The sequence below is a fragment of the Acipenser ruthenus genome, chromosome 17 (genome assembly GCF_902713425.1).
Source record: "Acipenser ruthenus chromosome 17, fAciRut3.2 maternal haplotype, whole genome shotgun sequence".
NCBI classification, from domain to species: domain Eukaryota; kingdom Metazoa; phylum Chordata; class Actinopteri; order Acipenseriformes; family Acipenseridae; genus Acipenser; species Acipenser ruthenus.
This window is the reverse complement of record NC_081205.1, coordinates 4859064-4881361: the sequence shown is the minus strand read 5'-3', so window position 1 is coordinate 4881361 and position 22298 is coordinate 4859064. Positions and strand designations below refer to the sequence as shown.

The 22298-nt window shown below is 38.1% G+C and overlaps 1 long non-coding RNA gene across 1 annotated transcript; it reads right to left on the bottom strand.

Annotated features, from left to right (window-relative positions):
* Positions 1-1149: 1149 nt before the first annotated feature.
* On the bottom strand, positions 1150-20527 carry LOC117423394 (uncharacterized). The gene is made up of 3 exons (XR_004547785.3): positions 19932-20527; positions 19129-19213; positions 1150-1490 (listed from the first exon to the last, which is right to left on the bottom strand). It is a non-coding gene; the product is annotated as an uncharacterized LOC117423394 (long non-coding RNA).
* Between the last annotated feature and the right edge of the window lie 1771 nt (positions 20528-22298).

The window sequence follows — 22298 nt, the reverse complement described above, 5'->3', positions numbered from 1 at the left end:
CCAAAAGAAGTAACAATTAAAGTAAAGGGGCTGGTTTTGCACTGGGGCAACACCTTATTCACTATTAATTTCCATGGATTTTGCTCTAAATTGTTTTAAAATCCTAACCTTTATAAACCCCAAATATAGATGTATAAACACATGCATTTTTAAATTTACTTTTTTTCAACACAGAAATTGAATACATGTTTTTATTTAAGCCCATTTTGATTGTTTGCAGATCATGAAACCTGTTTTCAACTGAGAGGGTTAAACCCCTGTTTAATCTGAGAATGTAAAAAAATACACTTAACAGTGCTTGGAGAAACATTCCTTAAAGTCTGAACTAAACAACATTTTCTATTTTAAAATATGCCTGATATTTTGTGCAGTTCTTTTTAAATGTAGGAGGGTGTGACATGTACTTTAGGGCTGCAGTTACTTGCAAACATTTGTAGTCCTTTGTCAATAGAAAATAGATGTCTGTACTAGGCAACTTGAATGCTTGGGTTGTAAAGTAATTGATTTTGCATAGACCTTGTACAGTAAGTAACCTATCACTTTTGGCCTGAAGATAAAGAAATAAGAGAACATAAAACACCTTACAATGTCTGGGTTTCTGTAACACTGTAATTAAGTAATAAATCCTATTGTAAAATACAGATCTAAGGGAGGTTGTTATATAAACACATTTAACATTAAGACGGCTGTATTCCGCCATATAACCATAAAGGGAGGTTTTCTAAATCACCAGTAAATCTAAAGGAAATACTCTGAATGCTATAGCCTTGGTACTAGTAATACATTTCTGCTGCTGCTGCTGCTGCTGCTGCCAGCAAGATGGTGTAGTTTATTTTTCCCTTGACGTCACTTGCAGTTCAGTTGTATAGTGGATGAGTTATTTATAAAAATACAATGTTTATAAATTGTGTTCATCTGATATGTGCCCCAGCCCAGTGTAATGTAACACTGACCCTATGGAAGAGGGAGACAACTTTTTTAGCTTCAAAAGCAATCACCCTGCTTCATGGGAAATTAAAAAAACAAGCTACCCGGTACTGTAGCGCTTTACAATGCTAAAACAAGGACTGCAACCTTAAATCAAGTATTCGTTAATTTCTGCAGAAAATACATTGATAAACAGTAAGAAAAAAAGAGGCACATACAGTAACCATTGCAGCTTGTTTATTTTCTAGTTGTTTCTGCAAATAATCCGCCTCATTCCATTGAACATTTGGCCAGGCCTACTGGCTGCTAAAGTCTGCCATTAGTTTGCAGGATCTTGTTGAGGGTTTGTTGGCTTCATGACGTAGCACTGGGTAGACCGGCAGCAGGAACATGTGTGTGTGAGGACTGTGAAATTAACATACATAAATGTGAGGTCTCGCTTTCCCCATATTGATTGAGGAAACCTGTCCAGGAGGTGTTTGGTGGCTGGTGGATCCATGTGTCGTGCCAGCTGTTTGCAAAGACTGCTTTCAGATAGCTGCTCAGGTGGCCTCAAGATGTGTCTGTAGAAACAAAGATGGCAAATATGAGAGTACATAGACACAAAGCTGCATGCCATTTGAATCAGAACTCATGTTCTAAAAAAAAAAAAAAAGGTTGAAATGCTGTGTCTTTTTTTAATGTATTATTTTTGACTATTTGGAAAATATCAAGTTGAGAAATTCATTGATCAAAATATAAAAATCCTAAAAGTATGGGGTAACACTTGCATAGACACTTTACACCAATATGATAGGCACTGTAGGTAATCCATCAATAACTGTTTTCTTATTTTTTTTTTTTTTTTTTTTTAAAAGATCTGTATTCGTATTGGAATAACCTTGTTTTCAGAGCCTGTCATGGGAGCAGGATTAACTGTAAATTGCTTACTGTAGGATTAGGTGTAATACAGATTAAAACAAAACAAACAAGATCAAAATCCTAATGCACAAGTAGCCATGTCACAACAACAGCCAATAACATGCTTCCACCAAATAACTTTATTCAGTATTGAAAATGGAGTGAAAAAGCAAACAGTTGCACATTTAATATTGTATGAATATAACCCATCAAACTGCCTTGAATTAAGAGCGGATTCAGTTTATTTCTATTTCTGTAAATTAAACAGGTGTTGTTGAAAATAAGTAATTTAAGCTTTGAAAATCATCCCCATAGTGACCTTAAATATTAAACTATTGCAGAGAAAGAACTTTGTAGACTATTATATAAAACTATTCTGTCATTTTATTTTTTTATGAATGAGAACTGCCTTTTTCTTTGTGTGTTTTTTTTTTTTTTCAATAGTTGGTGGTTTTGCACAGGATCGTGGAGGCGCTGAGAGTCTGGTTAAATAAACACAATCTAAAATTACCTGTCTGTACAAAACTGTCAAAATTGGTTTCTACTCTCCTTTTATCTCTGCCCTCGGTGGAATTCCCCTGGAATCTGAGTTTGCGATTTCCACTTTGTTTTAAACCTAATTAAATATTGTCAGAGTCTGATCGCTTAATGGCACCTTTGTTTGTGGAACGGGAGATAAATGAAAAGTTTGTCTTTCAAGCCAAGGACGTTGGCAGCGGTGCGAAGGGCAAGGGGGAAAACGTGGGCGCTTTTAACACTTCAGCGTCTGTGCAGGACTGGGAGGTGAGAAACTTCTGCATTGAAATCGAACTGCAAGCCAACCGCCTCTATACTGATATAGATGTCAGTCAAGTCCTTTTATAAAAGATTCCCACAGTAAAAGCATAGCAAAGTTTAATAAAGCATAGGTAAGCACACTCTTTTGAGACCTGCTAGCAGACAGATTCAGTAAGTGTAAAGTCATAAACAGTGTTTGAAAAACTGGTAACAAGAAACCCAGAACAGCCAGAGCACAGTGTTTTGTTTTTGTTTGTTTTACAGCAGCCCTCCCCACACAGTCATCTTATCTTAATCATACAGTATCTGACTCACTGCTGGAATTACTTTCTGATATTAAATATTAAAAGTCAGGGGCGACTGTATGTGTCAAACGCATTGCACTAAAATAAAAAGCTCACACTGTAAGTGATATGCACTACAAATGCTGCTGGGGCATTTACCTGGATGTATATTATAGAATGAAAGTGCAAATGAGCTGGTATTTATTTTAAAGACATTCCACACACAGTAGTTATTAAATCTCTACAGGACACCATGTTACTTTCAAAGCATTTCCAGTACTACTCACTGTTGCTCATTTCCAATAGCGCTATAAGAAATCATTCAGAATGTTTCTAATTGAAAGTGTCTGACATAAGAACATAAAAAGGTTTACAAATGAGAGGATTGCCATTCGGCCCATCTTGCTCGTTTTGGTTGTTAGTTGCTTATTGATCCCAGAATCTCATCAAGCAGCTTCTTGAAGGATCCCAGCGTGTCAACTTCAACAACATTACTGGGGAGTTGGTTCCAGATTCCCACAATTCTCTGAGTAAAAAAAGTGCCTCCTATTTTCTGTTCTACTAACAAGCAAACGAGCAAGATGGGCCGAATGGCCTCCTCTCGTTTGTAAACTTTCTTATGTTCTTCTAATGATTGTGTTCTTCTTGGAGCGGGACTGGAGGAGAGCTACATTGTACTGCACTGTCATACTTCTCTGGGCTTTACTATGATAAATTGCTGTTTAAATTTTCATACTGCCTTGGAGCGCGAAGCTGCCTTCGTACAGATGGTGTTTTGGAAAGCAGCTAGCTAGCTCCATGGCAGGTAAGGATATACAGTATAATTTTTTTTTTTTCATTGCGGACATTTTTTGTTTGTTTTTAAATGTACAATATTTTCCCATTTTTAATATTTGTCTTTGAGATTTTTAAAAGCAATTAATTCTACTCAAGAAGTATGTCAGATACAGTCCCATATAAAACAACTGTTTCAAACCAATTTACAGTTCCAGTAATTATCGAGGTCTGAACAGCATTTCAGGTGGTGAATATGTTCAATAAAATGAACACATACACATCTCATCGAACATGCTTTTTTACTCCGTTATACAGACATTGACAAATGAAACTTCACTTCAGTGCACACCATTGAAGCCACTTACTGTACTTGCAACTAACTTGAGATAACAAATCCTTATGCGTTCATGAATTTCTCTCTTGTTTAAACCTTTCAATGGGGAATATATATTTGTAAAATAATTTGAATCGTAGACATGCACACATTTTCTTTCTTTTATTGAATTGAGCCCCATGTCTCTACAGCGGAGCAGTTTTCCTTCAAATGCAGATTCTGCATCCTGAGTTTCAAAATAACTGTGCAGGCCTTGTCCTCACGACCAGGGCCTGAAAATAATATGTTGCCCTGCCAGCCGCGGTGACTTGACAGGTCTTTAATCAGGAGCCTGTCTCGCAACGCACCTCCGTTCCCCTGCTGAGTCCTGGGACACTTCTTATCCGGCATGGCCTGCCCTCCTTTAGAGATTTCTTCAGACAAAACAAAGATTGGAGAAGGAAATTAAACTCAGTAGTCCATCACCCACCAAGCCGCTCGGAGATAAAAACTACCAGGTGGGGCCCTGGATTCCCCACTGTTAGCTCACCTTTCCACGGGGCAAGCAAAACCCCTGCTTTTTATAAGTTACTGTTTTTAGAGTCCAATTCAATTAACGTTTTAGCTGGGGGCGATTTTAGGTTTGTGCAATGAAATGGGTCAAGTGTACAGTGGACAGTTTCTGTATTTTGCAGTTTAATTTTGTAGTGGAATTGAACAGATTGAGGTTCGAAGACATTTGCCATCTTTGAGTCCAACACCATGCTATTAAAGTGATTAGAGCAAAGTAAATCATTCCATAAATCTATAAATCATAGTTACTGTGTACTTCCGTAAGTTCTCAGTTTGCTTGCTTTATTTTCAGGTTGTGTTTTACTTCCTAGGTTACTTCTCCTCAGCAGTGTCTCCAGGGTCAAAGCATGTTACTGGCTGCAAAGCAGTCAGTATGGGATGCAGCTGGTTGGTTAATAACTGGAAGTACTGTAAAGTGGGGACAGGTTCATTCTCCAGGGGAAATGACCAAGGAAGTGCAAGACTACCAGAAAATAAGACTTGCAAACAGAGATTTATTTTAACTTATGCATGTTTGCTATGTGTTTCTTTCAAAACTGCACATTTGAGAACTATAATGGTGAATGCATGACGGGTAAGATTTATTGAAATATAATGTGATCTACAACCACTTTTAATGTCACGTGTGTGTGTGTGTGTGTGTGTGTGCGTTATATGTATTAAGAAGCAGGCTGGTGCAATTAAGATTTGGAGTTCAGCACAAAAAATGCTCCCTGTGTACAAAATAAATATTTTTCTTGAAGCAAAACTGGTTCTGTGCTGCTGCAGCATGGAAACGGCTGTGTAATTTGCTGCATTTAGGTGAAGGAATTCAAAATAAAGTTAATCCCCCCCTCCCCCTTCAAGGATTATGGCAAGCATGCTCTGTCTTGTTTAAAGACATAGACAACAAAGTATAGAAATGCAGAAAACATTTTCAGAGGTGCCAGCTAGGAGACTATTTGCTTGGTTGGTGTGCTGACCTTGTGAGTAGAAGTCTGAAAGCAGGGCGTGGGGGCATCTACTTGGAAACTGGAGGTTCATTAGCAGGAAGTCTGAAAGTATACTTAGTAAGTTGTGTTTAAGTGCAGTGACAGAATGGTTTGAAGGGATCATACAGTAAGTGAAATTAAAGGTGGCTCAAAATCCAAGTTAATCCTTTATTCATTGTTGTATTTACTTTAACACATTCTTAATAACTGCCCTTGGAAAGAATTCAGTACGGTTATGCTGAAAACCACAAATCTATAGGCCTGGAGGGCAGCTATGCAGAATGAGAAGACAAATAGTTGTTTGATAGCAACACACAAGAACACACAAAGAACAAGAATAAACTATAAAGACTGCAGCTGCATTGAACGACCAAACGTTTGGACATTTGACAGGAATAAAGAAATTCCTCCTGTTTTTTTTTTGTTCTGCCTAGCGCTAACCTTGGTAAGCCATGTTTACAAAGTGGCTTATTACTGAACACAAATACCAATGAATCAAGAATTTCTGATAACACAAGCATTTCTAAAATCTATTGACTTTTCTTTGGTTAGCTGAAAAGCTGACTTGATGGGTTTCTGTGCCAGAACTTGGCTGCAGGTTCCCAGGGTCAGATCTTCAAGCTCTACACACTGGAATGAACACATATATGGAAAACTTGTCAATATATTGAAGGACTCCTGGACTGAAGCACTGTCAACTTTGCCCATTCAGTTTATGTAACAGTCTCGTCAAAGCTTTCTTCACACATGAAGCTCCGAGAATTTCTAGTGCCTGTTTCTCTGAGGAGTAGCATGTGCAACAGGCAACAAAACCATTGATGTACGGAAGATTTTGTTCAATTGCAGATTTTAATAAAATGATTCCAAATTACTTGTAGCCATTTATAGAGATATTGCATTGTTCCCATAGCAGTATCAACTATCAACTACGGTTTTCCAAACCTCTTTGGATCCCAACAATAGCCTTATAGAGAGGCAGGGCTCTTAGGAGGAAATCTTGTATTTTTTTCCCTATTTCTCCCTAGCAGAGGGTTCCTGTTATCACTGTTCTCCATCCTGCAATCTTTACATGGCTAAAATACAAACCATGTGTTTTCATACATAGAGAGATCTCGGTGCTTTTAAAAACAATGAACTTGCAGTGACCTGGGATTGTGTATTCATTTCAGCTGCATTTTTTTATTTTTTATTTTATTTCGGATCCAACTTTTAACTCTTGTACCTCCTGGGGAAATTAGAGGAATATTTCACAGTCCGGCTCCCAGCGTAGTCAGCACCGGCCGCTCTCAGACAACATCAAAGGAGGAGAGACTGACAACTGCTTTTATTGAAAAGCCGTGTAACCAATCTCGGTGCAAGAAAAAAAAAAAAAAAAAGAGGTTTCCTGTAAAACAAGTAATTGGTATTTTATATGCTTTTAAGTTATAGGTGCCTTTGTAAATCGCTGCCAATAGAGATCCATACTGATTCTGAAGGGGCCACTGGCTACATAACATAATGACTTATATTTCTATACCTGTCAAATTTGATCAGAGTCCCATATAAGCATGCTAAGAAAGTCACTCTGTCTAACAGTGTATCTTGGGTTGCTCACTGGTAAAACTTTCAGCAGCAATTATGGAGTTACTACAGTGTAGTCCAGTAGGTTATTATAATAGTATTACTTTACATAGTATCTGGTAAAAGAGATTTTTTTTTTTTGATACAGGATACATTTCCATTATAATGAATAAAGTATTAGTACAGTTCTGTTTTTAAATCCCAGTATATTTCACTTCTACACTAGTGTACACATACTCTTCAATAGCTGCAACAGTTGCTGTGCAGTATTAGCTGCCATTGTGATCTGTTGCAACCACACATTGATGATGCTGTGGTGTATTATTATTATTATTATTTGTTTATTTAGCAGACACCTTTATCCAAGGCGACTTACAGAGGCTAGGGTGTGTGAACTATGCATCAGCTGCACAGTCACTTACAATTACATCTCACCTGAAAGACGGAGCACAAGGAGATTAAGTGACTTGCTCAGGGTCACACAATGAGTCAGTGGCTGAGGTGGGATTTGAACCGGGGACCTCCTGGTTACAAGCCCTTTTCTTTAACCATTGGACCACACAGCCTCCTGAGAAAACTCATACCTACACTCCATTGAGGCACTAAGGTCACTTCTGTGCCAGTTTCACAGCCACCTAATAAATAAATAAATAAATAAGCAGTTCCCCCAGTTTGTCGCATCACACCAAGGAGAACCAATGTGTTGTTGACGTCAGTTTTGCTCAGGCTATTTTAAGCCAGTTTAAGACCATCCTTGCTGTTTGTTCTTCCACAGCCTGACTTCACTGAATTCTAAGGGCCTTTATATTCAGCAAAGCCAGACAGTGGAAGAAATAACAGTGGTGTTAATTTCTAAGGCTGGTCTAAATAAAACAGTAAAAACAGGGGTAAGTAAGCCGATGGTAATAATAAACTCAGTGTAGTGCACCCTGGCAGTGATGGCAGTAAACTAGGAGCCCTGTGCATTCTTTCACTGGAACAGGTTAAAATGTTCTCCTTTTACTATTGGCCACCTGGCAAAACACTAATCTGTCAGCACTTGAGGTGTGGATTTATTTGTACTTAAAAAGAAAAAGGAAGAAAAAAATGGCCAGGAACTGGTGGGGTTGCAGACGCACTTTGCAGCACTGGAAAATGTAAACGAATCAACTTTTCCAAATATTTCACCTTCCTAATAAGCACATTTAATTAAAACCCATAAAATACAACACAAATATAGCTAGCGTCGGCCTGGGGAAGTTGCTCTAAAAGTACTCTATACCCAGCCTCTACAGCAAACAGGGTACCCAGAGTTTAGTATCCAGACTGTTCAGCGCAAAGCTAACCACAGAAGCTCTGTACAATTTATCAGTAGGTTACAGCAGAAAATGCTTGACAAATTAAAGGAGTATGTGGGGATTTTGCAACACATAATCTTAAGCATAACCTTGAGATCATAAACGCTGGTTGTCTGGAGACTGGTTAACTTCTGGTTTTATTTATTTATTTATTTATTTATTTAGTTGCTGTGATATAACTGTGTATACCGTGACAGAAAGCACAGACATGCATGGTAAAGCGCAACAGCAAAATTACATGGAGACGCAGTAGTAATGAAAATGACTTTTTGTTGTCCAATATTCAATTTGTGTACAGTATGAATGAGAGTTATGTTGAAAAAGTTCTGTTGTCATGGATTTTCCAGGTGCTGTTATCAGGACCCAGCTGTACCGTACAGTACTTCAAGTTCTTGCTGAAAAGAATGAATAAAAAAAATAAAAAAAAGTAATTGACCTTCTGTCAGTCACTGTCACATGTTGCTCACGTGGGGCTCTGGCAGGTATTTTAACTGCGAGGTCTTTACAAAGAGCAGCTGTTTATATAAGAGACAATGCCCCTGGGAAACAAGTCAACTCTGTGTAATTTCTTTTTACAAAAACAAGCAAAACCAAGAACATTTTGTTCAAACAGGTGATGACATAAATGACAATAGAGAGCCTTGTGTAACCTCACAAAAAAGGTTGGCAGAGGCTTCTGCTGTAATTTTTAAGCAACGGGAGGTGGTTGTGGGTTGGGGGGGGGGAAGTTTTTATTTATTTTTTATTTAAAGGTGAATGGATGTTTTGTTCGAGCACTGAAGGTTTGACTCAGTCAAGGGAGGATGAGTTTCAATTTCGTGAACAATGCTTGGTGTTGTATGGGCTGAGAACCCGAACTCCGAACATCACGTTTATGACACAGGCTGCCACCTGTGGGAAAACTTGGAGGAGTTTTCAAAGGCCTACAAAGATTATAGACCTTCTAATCGAACCTCATCAAGAAAACACATTGAAGGATTAGTTTTTGTGAGCGAGACAAAGCGTCCTTTTATCCTGACAGACCACAGCACTTTAAGTACAGGGGGGAAATTACACCTAGGATGTGCTGTGCTCTGTTTTAATCGCATCTGCACCTCCATCCACACAAATGGATGTGTCAGCTAGAGTGCACTGTGCCAGCTAGATTGACAGTTTTTTGTTTTTACTTTATATATCACAACTTTAAGGAATGTTTTTTTAAAGACATTCACTTAGATTAAACAGTGTTTTGAAAAGGGACATCTAACCCGCTCTAAATCTATTGAAAAAAGGGTTCATGAACTAACTTCCTTTAATTTATCAAAATAGGATTTAAATAGTCATTTTGTGAATAAGGCCCATAATTATCAAACAATCTAGCCATGCCAAACCCTAATCTCTGTATACTGAGCATGTGTACAGGATTGCACTGTCTGTATTCTGTATTTAGGGTTTTGTAAGTGCCTATATAAATACAACAGCAATGTGCATGTGGCTGTATAAGCATGTGTGAGGCATAACGCACCAAACCTTTTGCTTTTGTGGGGTTTAGTTTTCTTGAGCTTATTCAGACTTTCGACATAACTAGACTTGTTCTAATTGCATGTATAGTATATGACAATCTGTGTCAACATAACCTCTGTAATGAGGCATTTGTGCATTTATCTCCTTGCACAGTGACTATTTCCTGTACATTGCCTTTGACAGCTAAAAGACAGGTGTTAAACCAGTGCAGATGGACTGGAATTAAAACCTTCTGCAAAATCACGTGCCTTGAAAATCCATTTGTTTCTAAAAGACACTGCTTCAGTCGTGTTGGTGTGAATGTGATAGGGTGCCAAGTGAAAGTCAATGGTACAGCAGTAGGCGATACGGAGGCTCGGTTTTGAGTTTAAAACCTGTTGATGAATCAAATGCTTGGCTCGGGTCCCTGGAGATGTGAAGCTGATTAAAGCTGTTGACAAATATGGAGCCTGCTTGAAATGTGAGACGTCTCCGTCCTATCTCAAGACCACCCATGGAATAATTCAGGTTGCGTTCAGGAGCAGGACAGTAATGCTTCGTCGTTTCTTTTCTGTATGATTGGCACAGTGGTAACAAGAATGGATGTATCCTTTAACCTTTGACGTCCTTGGGGTTCATTGCAATCTTTGATCAAGGATCTGATGGAGACGATCTTGCACAAGTGGAGATATCTAACAAGTTGAAATGGGACACATCCAGATTTATCTCACAACTCAGGAAGGACTGCCACTGACAATTGTCTCTTTCATCACAAGCGAAATGCATTTTCATATCTCGTATTCAAATCTCACGGTTCATGTAATATAGTTCTTGAAAAGGTGCACACACACACACTCTGTATTGTGTTTTTTTTGTTGTTGTTGTTGAATGAATACCGTACTTGTTTTTTTGACAGCATAAGTAAGGAAAGTTGCAATGGAAGTTCTAAGTAGGGCAAGACTATATTGTGATTAACCACACAGGAAGTTTCTGTTTGCTTTGTTAATTTGCTGATTGGATCCTTATGAATGTTTGCAGAAATATTTTTCATCTTGATACTCCAGGTCCTGTTTCTATTGGTTCCTTTGTCATTTGTTAAGCTTGATTAATTACAATAAAGTGTATTTGCTCAGTAATATTGTAGTGATTCACAATCTCGTATGAAGTTATTTTAAAGGGGACGAGCTATAGAGCCAATTGTGTTTTGCTTTTTGGAGTTTTACAGGAAGTAGGAGAGGTGTCCAAAAATACAATAATTCCTTATCAAAATGTGTTGGATTCAAGATTGGTTTCATGTTTTGCATTCAAGCCGAATTCAAAATGGAATCTAAAAGGATTATTTTGCCACTCTAAGTACATGCAAGTGCAAGCACAACTTTCAACTCAGTCAGAATGGATGCTAAACTAATGTATTTATTTAATTCAAAATCTACTTTGGCTTCTAAAAAGGAATTCATGCTGATTTCTAAAATGAACCCGCTCTCAAAATCACAATAAACAATTTACCAAATTTAACAGTATAAGATCTATAGAGTTTTAGTTATAAAGTGAATGTTACTTCAGTTGCTGGAAAAAAAAAAAAAATAACAATGTGGTTTATGAAAAAAAAATGAAGCATACTTCTTAAAACCATAAACCAGCTAAGAGCACTTATGAATAAAAGGGGATGTTTATGAATAAGATGGCTGGGAAAAGCAGTTTTTGCCTGCAGGTGTGCCAGGTCTGTTGAGGCTTGCACATCGAAGGTGAGATGGCTACGTGAGCCCTTCAATGATAGGCTGCTGCAGGCGAAGGCATGACAGCGCTGCGCCTGCAAATATGCGCTTGAGCTTAAAACAGAAAATAATGTGGCAGATGTCAGACATTTCCCACACTGGATTGAACATTACTAACAGGATGAAGACACCGCCAAGTATGCGCTTAAATGAAGGGGGGCATTTGAGGTTTGGGGCACGGCATTCTTCTCTCAGGCCTTTTTCTGGCAATTGAAGGCTGTCAAAAGAACAGGGTAAAAGTTCAAGGTTAGAGGATAGGTCTAATCGGATCACTGAGTCAGAAGCAATACCAAACCAGATTTTTACTCAACTTGTATGGCCAGTTGTTTTACTAAGATTTCATTTGCACTACAGCATAAAATAAGAAGAAGCAGCTTTACATGTGTGTTTATTTATCTATATATATAATATATAATGCACATTTTCCTTTCTATTTTATGTTTGCTAACATTCTGAAAGGTCCTTAGTTTCCCTTTACCTGGGTTTCAGCTTTTCTGACGTTCCAGAATAGTCTTCCTCATGTTGAAGTCATGTTACAATGGGATTTTTCAACCTAGTAATCCCAACCTACTCTACATTTGTATATGAACACAGAGAGTAGCTGACAGAGTTGAAACGTTGTATTGTCACATGATTTAAACTGAATGATGTTAGTCCCAGTATTTGGGATTCTCCAACAAAATCCAAAGCCAGGTAAAGACCTAGTAAGAAAAAATGAACAAAAAAACTCAGTATTGGAGTAACAGAACCTAAAAATATTTTTAAAAAGCATTTAATGTGACATTTGAACCTACTTTTTATTCTTTTAATCTTTCAAAACTAAAAATAAAGAATTAAACTCCAAACAGGCACCAAAGTGGTTTCCGTACTAGTTTTGTAACAAACAGGCTATCTATTGTCACAACCAAGCTGCAGAATCTATTGTATCCATTTCTGAGGTCATACTGCTAGACTATTGAAATGTATGATGCAGTTTATCTTCTTTGTACATTAAGAATGTGAAAAACAGTAATCGCTGCAGGCTAGATGTCTAGTATTTATGCTAATAACAAATGCATTTTTCCCCTACCCTTAATACCTTTGACAAAGATATTTGTTACATAAAGTAACTACTAATCCACCTTTTATCTTAAAATAATAAAAACAAATATATATTGTGTGTGTATATATGTTTGTGTGTGTGTATATACATATACTATCTATCATACAGTATGACATGCTTATATAATCAATATAAACAAATGTTACTTTAATTTTCTTTTCGTAATGGTTTCTATATTTATTCACTTCCATTTATCAGATTGGGAATTGCCCCCAAATTTAATGCACTACCCACCATTTGAAAAACCTTGGATAAACTGGACATCCTTACAGAAAAGTTAGAAAAACTACATTGAGATCCCGTAATGACACCAATGTATTTGTCTGAAGAAACCACTATGCAAAATACACGACTGCATTTGTACTTGTTGAGTTTTTAACCTAATCTCAACGATAGAGGTCAAAATCTGTAATGGCAATGCATCACACAACACTGCCCTTTACAAATACGTGTGACAATACCTGTGATTAGCCTGCAAAAATGGCATCCTAAATACTGTTTCTGTCCACATAAGAATATAAGAAAGTTTACAAACGAGTGGAGGCCATTCAGCCCATCTTGCTCATTTTGGTTGTTAGTAGCTTATTGATCCCAGAATCTCATCAAGCAGCTTCTTGAAGGATCCCAGGGTGTCCGCTTCAACAGCTGGGGAAACATGGTGGCAAACTTAGGAAGATATTTCATTGTGTCGTAGTTACAGTAGATGGGCTTCCAGGCTTGTGATTTTTAAACACTACTTGAAAGAACTTTTTCATGTTGTGTCTTGCCCACCTTGGTTTGCCAGGGGATTAAAAAAAAAAACTTAATTTTCTGCATGGGACTTGCCTGAAAGCTAAAGCCTGACCGGCACAAATTGATCCTCTGCTGTGTATTATCCTCCTGACTTTGAGAAAAGGAAGGCGTCATAACTTCGCTACCCCATTGCCCCACTATAATACATGTTTAAATATGTTTTTAAATGTAGTACAGTAGGGAGTCCTTGACTGTTGCAGGAATTAAACCCCAGAAAGTTCTCTCTGAAGTTTCTTTTTTGTTTTATTTTTCTTCAATTCTTTTTTTTTCTTTTTTAATCTCTGTGAGAGACTGTGTTTCCCTGAGGCTACCGCAGCTCATATATTTTAGATTTTGTTTCTTTTCTTTATTACATTCTGGATGCAGAACAATGCTTTGGTTTGGGGAGCGTTCTTGGGATTTGATACACTTTACTGGATTATAAGATTGGATGCAAGTGCCTGTGTAAAAAAAAAAAAAAAAAAATTTAGCAGTAAAAGCTTATTGTACAGTGCAGGGGGCTAAGAAATAACTCAACCTTTTTATTCTTAATTAATTATTTGGTGTATGTGTTCTATATTAATAAAACAGGTCTACCGTTTAACTTGAAGAATAATAAGAGAACCAAAAAGAGAGAGGTGCCAGGAGAGCTGTGATTAACTGCTAACATCCCCATTTTTGGTTTCAAGTGTTGTGTGGTAAATTTGAGGCTCTACTGTATCATTAAGAGCCTCAGCGGCAAAACCAAACCTTCAGAAGTGCAAGTTGTTATTGATTTTCTTGTTGTGCTGCCGCATTGCTTTGATAAAAGTGTCTGGAATTTTTTTTTTGAGAGATTTTGATTCTGCCATGTCCTGATCAGGTAAACATCTGAGAAACTAACATCTGTTAAAAGTGTGGGCCCACATCTGCACAGCTTAGGCAACTCTGCTGGAGATGAAAGAGGTACTATCCGTCTTTGGGGGGGGGCCTTAAATAGGATCTGGAACTGAAAACACAGAAATGACTGATAAAGAATCAATGTCCTAGAATAATCCTTTTAAGAGCAGGAATCCCTTTTAAGTTACTAAAGTGTAAATCTCACCCTGGAATAAAAAAACAAACAAACATGAAAATGCATTCATGTTGGACAATTCAATTTTACAATTAGACATTTAAAACAGATAGAAACTTGATGTACAAACTTTCCCATTACTGTATCTTTATGGTATTTCATTAATTCATTCTGTTTGGTCTCTTCATCTCCTAATGACATAGCAAATTCCAATTTTTTTTTATTTTTTATGTAATCTCAGAATTCCTGTTTGTGATGTCAGTGACACACTGGACTCTATCCTCAGCGTGAGGTTACAGCCTCTTGCTCCTCTTCATCTTAATGCCGAGTTGCAATGACTAAAGGATGGGTATGGCTTGCATAGTATTTGGCAGCCTCTTTGGTTTAGAAAACTGGTGTTTTAAAAGTAGGATGGCGGTTGTGCCAATCGCAATGTTTCACACATAAAAACACATTTATTAAATGGAAGAATGCAGACTCTGAATTCATCCAGCGGCGAACGTGGGAGGGTGTTAAAATAAGGTGATAAATCCGATAGAATGTATTTCCTGAAGCTTGAGTGACAGTGATCTAATTTAGCTGTAGGAACTCGACCCAACCTATTGTTATGCCGTGTAATTACGAAGAGGGCTGATGAGAGTACATGAAGTTTTATTTTTATTTATCTGTTTCTTACCGTTCAAAATTCAGATACCATGCTTGGGGCAGCCCGTGATGCTCAGCATGATACCAAAGTGGAAGCCAGCCTGCTCCTGTGGCATTGGCAGCATGCCACCGTTCTACATGTTTTCAGAAATCGAGGGACTTGGAGCCCTTTTTTAAAGCTATATTTAAGGACATTTTTTCTAAGTGTGTGTAATGCAGGCCCCAGTGCCCCACTTCCAATGCTGTCACTATACTTGTTTGAGAATGTGTCGTATTTTTTGACAGTCCTATTATGCTTGCTAAATCTCGTTTTTTGCGTTTTTAAACAATCTAAGCTCAAAGTCTCGTTGGTACTCATGTACCAGCACACTATGATCATATCTGACTAACAAAACAGAAATGAACAAATACAGGTCACTTTATAGGGAAACGGTGTAGCATATGTATATTGGCAGGCTATTCATTTCACGAGATGAAGTTCCTGTTCTTGATCGTTCTTGAAGTTTCTTATTAAATCAGGAGGTCACAACTGTTAATAATGTCATCCCATTGCCTCGTCTGATCCATCTGTTTTGCCACTTGTTACAGATTAATGCTTGGTCTGGAACCCACCTGCATTCACCTTTATAAAATACCACTGCTGGATATACAATATATACATACAGATATACATTGTATTCAAATCTATTATTTTGTATACAATGTATACAGATATACATTGTATACAAAATAATAGATTTGAACCTTCTTGCTGAGTCATTACAGGTTCATAAAGCAGACAGTGCAGTTTGTCTCTTTTGGTTTTGGCACACAAGGAAGTGACATGCCTTGAAGTGTTCAGACCTCCCTGCTTCACAGTTTAGACAGATGGTGGTCAGCATCTGGTAAGTGTCCAAGCGTTTTAACCCACAACCTCTTGCATGAAGACTACCACGAGCTACTGTACTGGTCATTTGAAACAAAAAAGTCTATCTAGAGGGTGAATCCACCACAATTATTCATCATGTTTCCAGGGATGTCCCATTTTATATCGGTTAAGGGAATTTGTATTCATGTCAGAATCTGACCCGTATTGGAGCCTGGACATACTGTACTGTGATTTTCGGGTTATGAATGTATAGTTCTAGCAAATGGCAAAAACATCAGGAACAAATACATAGTCACCCTTATTTTCTCCATGGTCAAACCATAAAAGGTGGTCAATGGACAACTAGGGCTAGACTCATGGTTTTATTAGCCAAAAATTAATTTTGTTTAGTTTTTAATTTGAGTTCCCATATGGCCTCAGTTCAAATACATCATCAAATTGAATGTATTAATAACAATCAGTGTTGACTCAATAGTGTTTTCTCTTCGATTTGTTATAACAAGTAACAGACACCTACAGTACTTGAATATTCACCAGTCAGATAGAGATCATTTTAAACACTTGTGTGCATTTTTAAAAAATGCCAACATTTAGCGCCACAGAAGAAATTAAATAGCCTAGATTATAGGTAAAAATGCTGTACGTTGACTAAAAATCATATTTGCCGATCAATCTAAAATTAGCCAGGGCTTGTTGGTTTCTAGCCAGAAGTATGGCATTTATGCCCATAACACTGCAGCATTAATATAGGAACTCTGATTTAAAATCATTGGCAGTTTTAAAGTGAAATCGTTCAGTTAACACATGATTGAATAAAAAGAAAAACATATCACCACATGTATCACTTGTCGAAACATGTGTCTTCATTTTAAAAATATAGCTTGCAGATATAGAAAGCTTTTAAATAAAATAATTCAATTCTCTCATCTTTCGATGGAAAGACGATCTTATGAAGACCGTTTTTTTGATTTTTTTTGGCATGCAATAGTCTTCTTCTCTAAATAGGATTTGTAGCCTTCCATTGCATCCCAAATCAGTTCAAGCACTATTAAAAAGCTTTGCAGCTAGCTAACCGTATAATTTGAGCTGCATGCATCAAGCAAAGCATTCCAGTGTTACAAAAGCGGTTGCAAACAGCGTCAACAAAGAGCTTGTTCAGTGAACCAAGACCTGCCAGACCCGGCACTGGCAACGTTCTCTGGGTAAACTTGCAAACAATGACAGTGCCTCTTTTCATGCTTGTTTATGAGCACCGGCTTCAAGTACATACATATTGTATCCAGTCCTTCCACAGCTTATTCAGGCTCATGAGACAAGGACCACTGGAGGTTCTTGCTTCTGTAGGCTTGGTGCACAATGGAGACATGGCTAGTGCCAATGATTTGTTCTCAGTTTGGGTTGACCGGGGGGTCGGGGGGCAAGCATCCGATGTGAGCTGGAACCCGCATCATTCTGAACTTCTTCCCAGCTCAGTAGACTTGCTAATCCAAACCCCGAGAGTCTACTGTACTAGTACTCAAATACTGTACCTTAGAGCTACTCAAACCTACCCAGGCAATGCTGCTTCTGCTTGTACATTTCAAACTATAGGTTTGAACTGCAGGACTGTATGTGCTTCTGTTCAAACTAGAATAGACCAGTTCTTGTTCATGCTTCATTACCACCAAACATTTACTGCATTCTGTAAGGGATAAACACCAAAAAGGAATAGCCAACTGTTTTGGGTGTCAGTGTTAAGCTTGAGAACTGTGGAGTATATCGGCAGTCATTCAATACTTTGGGCCCTATTTGGCAAGTGCACATGAAAGCAATAAAACAATGTTCACATTATAAATCTAGCAAGCAATTGCTAAGAACAATCACTAAAGTAATTTCTTTTGAGTTCTGCTGTAAAATTAGTTTTTATTCTTTTCAAAAATTTGTCTGCCCTTGTTGTCTGCTCTTGTTCATTTTTTTTAACTATCTAAGCCTTGTAAAGTCTTGTATGTCACCATTAAGATATTGTTCAAAGCAGAAATAACAAGGTTTAATAACGGGGTCCTAGAGATCTTTGGCATGCTAATACAGTGTTACATGGGCATATTCGCTTTAGGCAATGCGTTTTTTGTTTTTTTTAAATACATCATTCATGCAAAGCTGTCAAAATAAGAAGACAAATGTACAAGCCGATGAACAGTTGGTTGTATCAGATGGAAGCATTTTCATATAATTGTAGCTTTTTTTAAAACGCCATGCTCAGCAGCCTGCAGTGGAAGCTGGGGGAACAGTTGTTGCCTCGCCCTCATTTTCCCCGCAGGTAATGTCTGCCTGCAGTCTAGTTATTATCAAAATCTTCCTCATGCTTTCCTCCGCACACCTGCAGTGGCCGGGGGCAATGCCACACAGAGAGTGCACATCTCGGCATTGCTTTCCACTGAGGTCATGTTGCTAATCCTGCTCTTGAGCAAAGAACATTCAAGTGGTGCTAAAATCAATAAATGGAACCAATTACAATGTTACCGTTTGTTTGTTTTACTGAAAATGATGGGAACAGCTCAGCGGTTAGACAGTTGGAATGCAATGTCTAAGCTACAGTAGTGAATCTGAGTAACTTGGTAGCAATTATGCCCACTGATTTGTAAGCTGGCCAGGGCTGGTTGTGTGTGTGTTTTTTTTTTTTAAACTGGTATGCTGGTTCATAAACTGCTCTGTTGTTCCTTTTAGAAAAAAGGTGTCATGGTCCATAGTCAAAATTCTTTTTGATTTTTATTTTATTTCTGTATTCAAACTCAATTTTAAAAATATCCAAAATGCATGACACCCAAGGAAATCGAACATTCAAATTAGCTTCAATAAAAGTTTACAGAGTGTGTTTATTCTAAAAGGATGAATCGATTTCAGTGTACTAAAAAAAAAAAAGTATTTTCTCTCATATACAAGGTCTTTTCAGCCAAACAGAGCACAGCTACTTGGCCGGCCACAACACTTACCTTTGTATTATGCTTACTAATGCTGGCCGTGTGTAATAATTACCTTGGTAACCAGGCACTGCTACGAGAATATTCCATCTGTGATGAACGCTTTTCTGAAATTTAGTTGGCTCTAAAATGTGGTTGGGCTGAAAAAAAACAAAATATATGCACGATGAATACACAACAGTTTTAATACACAATGATCCCCGCAGGGTGTCCCAACAGACTACACTGAAATTATTTTTGTTAAAAAAACTGGCTGTGCTTTTCTAAACTAGCTTGATAACCAGCAAGGAATCGGAACATTAGTGTTCCAGGTCACAGCTGATGTTGCCCACCAGCAAAACACAATTTGAATTCTCAACTGAGATACAAAATCGAATTTGCAAGGATGTCCTTTCTCCCTGTAGGCCAGGGTGAGTTTATGCTGATTTGGGAATTAATTTAAGTTAATGAAATTCATTTCAGGATCTGGCATATGGATACAAAGCAGATGAGTTGATTTTCTTACTGCCGAACTTTAAAAATGTTTTAAAACAAGGCATTGAAACTCAGTCTTGAGGAGAGACTGCATTGCGTTGGCAAATGTCGAGCACATGTCGAGCTTGGCAATTTGTGCTATTTGAGCTTGTAAGTCAGTCACAGAGAGTTTAAGAGAATTTAACTCTTTGCGCCCTGAAGCAAGACTGATTTAGTAAAACCTACTAAAGAAATTAGACCCACTGGTACAGATCTGATCAATGTTTGCAGGTTACAACATCTCATCTTTTATTACAATGTAATATATAGTTTTCCTAAGGATCAGAGTCTAAGTTAGTGACCCTGTAATTACCCCAACCATGGTTTTAAAATCAATTTCTTTACCTCCTATTAGCATTATCTCCATGACTTCAATTTGTAGTGTGTCGTTTCAAAGGCGATACTAAAGATGCTGTAGTTGCTTCCTGGCACCAGATCACTTTTTGTGTTTTATTTCAAACTTACTCTAGTGTCCTACCTGTAACCAGACCATCAAGCAAGGGTACCTACAGTGTTGTATCCGCAATATCCCAAATTGACAGTTAAACAGATTCTCAACGCAATAAAAGCTGAACCAGGAATGATGTTAATAAAGCTGTAGAACAGTTATAGGATTGGTTAGCGCTCCTTGAAGTGAATTATCAAAGTGCTGAAAGTACATTGGCGTACTACATCACAGAGCCACCAAACTGTTCAGTGAGACACTTTTAAATTAACTCTGCAAGTAGCAGTTAAAAAGGCACAGTGCCTTTGTTGTGGAACAGAAGAGTTCTACCGCCATTGTTTGCAATCCTTTCTCTGAATTCCATACAAGCTGTGGGGGTGTTTGCTTAATACCAAGAGTGAGCAAGTTCTAATTATAGATATCAAGTAGAGAACATAGATTAGTGGTGGCCAATACACCAAACACTACGATCCACTTTGGATCTCAACGGGCTCCACGATCCGCCAGTAAGCTATGACCAATTATTAGCGGGATTTAATATAATAGTGTCCAATACGTAAGATAGCAATAATAAAACTAAACAACCACAGCAACAAAAACTTAAAGGCGCAATCAAAGCATTTTTAATATTAAGCATAGGTAGTTCTAAAACAAACTTACCAGTATTTTTCATCTGAGTCTTGAAACCTGGTGTAGGCAGGGCTCTACGCTAACTGGCACATGTGCACCTAAGTTAAAAATGTCTGGCTGACGTTTCTGGATGTATGCCTCTTCGCACATTGCGTGCCTTTTTCAGGTTTGAACTTCTGGTTCCATGTTAAAAATGCAGTCTTGCCTGCCATCAGTTCCCCTACATCCTGACAAAATGTGCAAAACACAGATATATTTATTTTTTATAAATTTAGTCGTGGCCAATTTATTTTTATTATTTTTTTGGAATGGCCAATTTTTTTTTTTTTTTTAATTATGCTCAGCTCACCGCTACCACCCCTGAGCTGACTCGGGAGGGCGAAGACGAACACACGCTGTCCTCCGAAGCGTGTGCCGTCAGCCGACCGCTTTTTTTCACTCTGCGGACTCACCATGCAGCCACCCAAGAGCTACAGTGTCGGAGGACAACGCAGCTCTCGGGCAGCTTACAGGCAAGCCCGCAGGCGCCCGGCCAGACTACAGGGGTCGCTGTTGCACGGTGAGCCGAGGACACCCTGACCGACCTAATCCTCCCTCCCCGGGCGACACTCGGCCAATTGTGCGCCGCCCCCTGGGAGCTCCAGTCCTCGGTTGGCAAGGGAATAGCCTGGACTCGAACTCGCGACGTCCAGACTATAGGGCACATCCTGCACTCTACGCGAGTGCTTTTACTGGATGCTCCACTCTGGAGAGCTTGGATTTTTTTTTTTTTAACATTGTCAAACATAATGTAGTGAAAATCTTTTGGCCGCTGTTGGTTGAACTTGTATGTTCTTTTGCTACTTACAACTGTGAACATGCTGTAACTAACATAGCCCTTCTCGAAGTTCGCTTTCATCTTCTGACATGCCTTCACTGCTCCATTTCTTGTAAAGACGCCGACATATCTGAATTTTGTTCATCGCGGTTTTCTTTTGAAACCTCTCTAATCACATGGAAAATAATTTGTTATTTTCCTCACCTTGGTTTGACAAGTTTTCATACTGTCTGGAAACTTGTAGCCATCGCACTGATAAATCAGTGAAATATGCATATTCAGAAACTGTTGGGATATTTTCATCTGTGTTTTATGACATGTGTAAATGGGAAGGAATTTATTTTCTTGAAAAGCTTCCTCACCCTGGGCATTCATTATTTGTGTGTTTTTTTTTTTTTGACAGACAATGTCAATGGTTTGTCTGGAGGGAATAAAACCCTATAGAATTAACCAATTTTGCTTCATAAAGTTGAATGAAACATGCTGAATGTTATGTTAATATATTGAATTACATACCGCTTTGTAGTTTTCCATATACTTTAATGAAAAACTGGCGACAACTGAAAAATGTGACATTTCGAAATCTATTATGGTGTGTGCGTTTGTGTGTGTGTGTTTTTACTCAATCCTAAAATTCTAGGAGATGCAAAACTTTTGGCTATAGCTGTACAGCCCATTCTTCGACTGTTTTTACACAAAGAAAACCGTTACATTGCTCTTTTTACACATGAGCTTTGAAAAGGTTTACATATATAGTACTGTACTTTTATTTTTCAGTTTGCTGTGACAGCTCAGCAAGTAAACTGCAAATATTGGATTA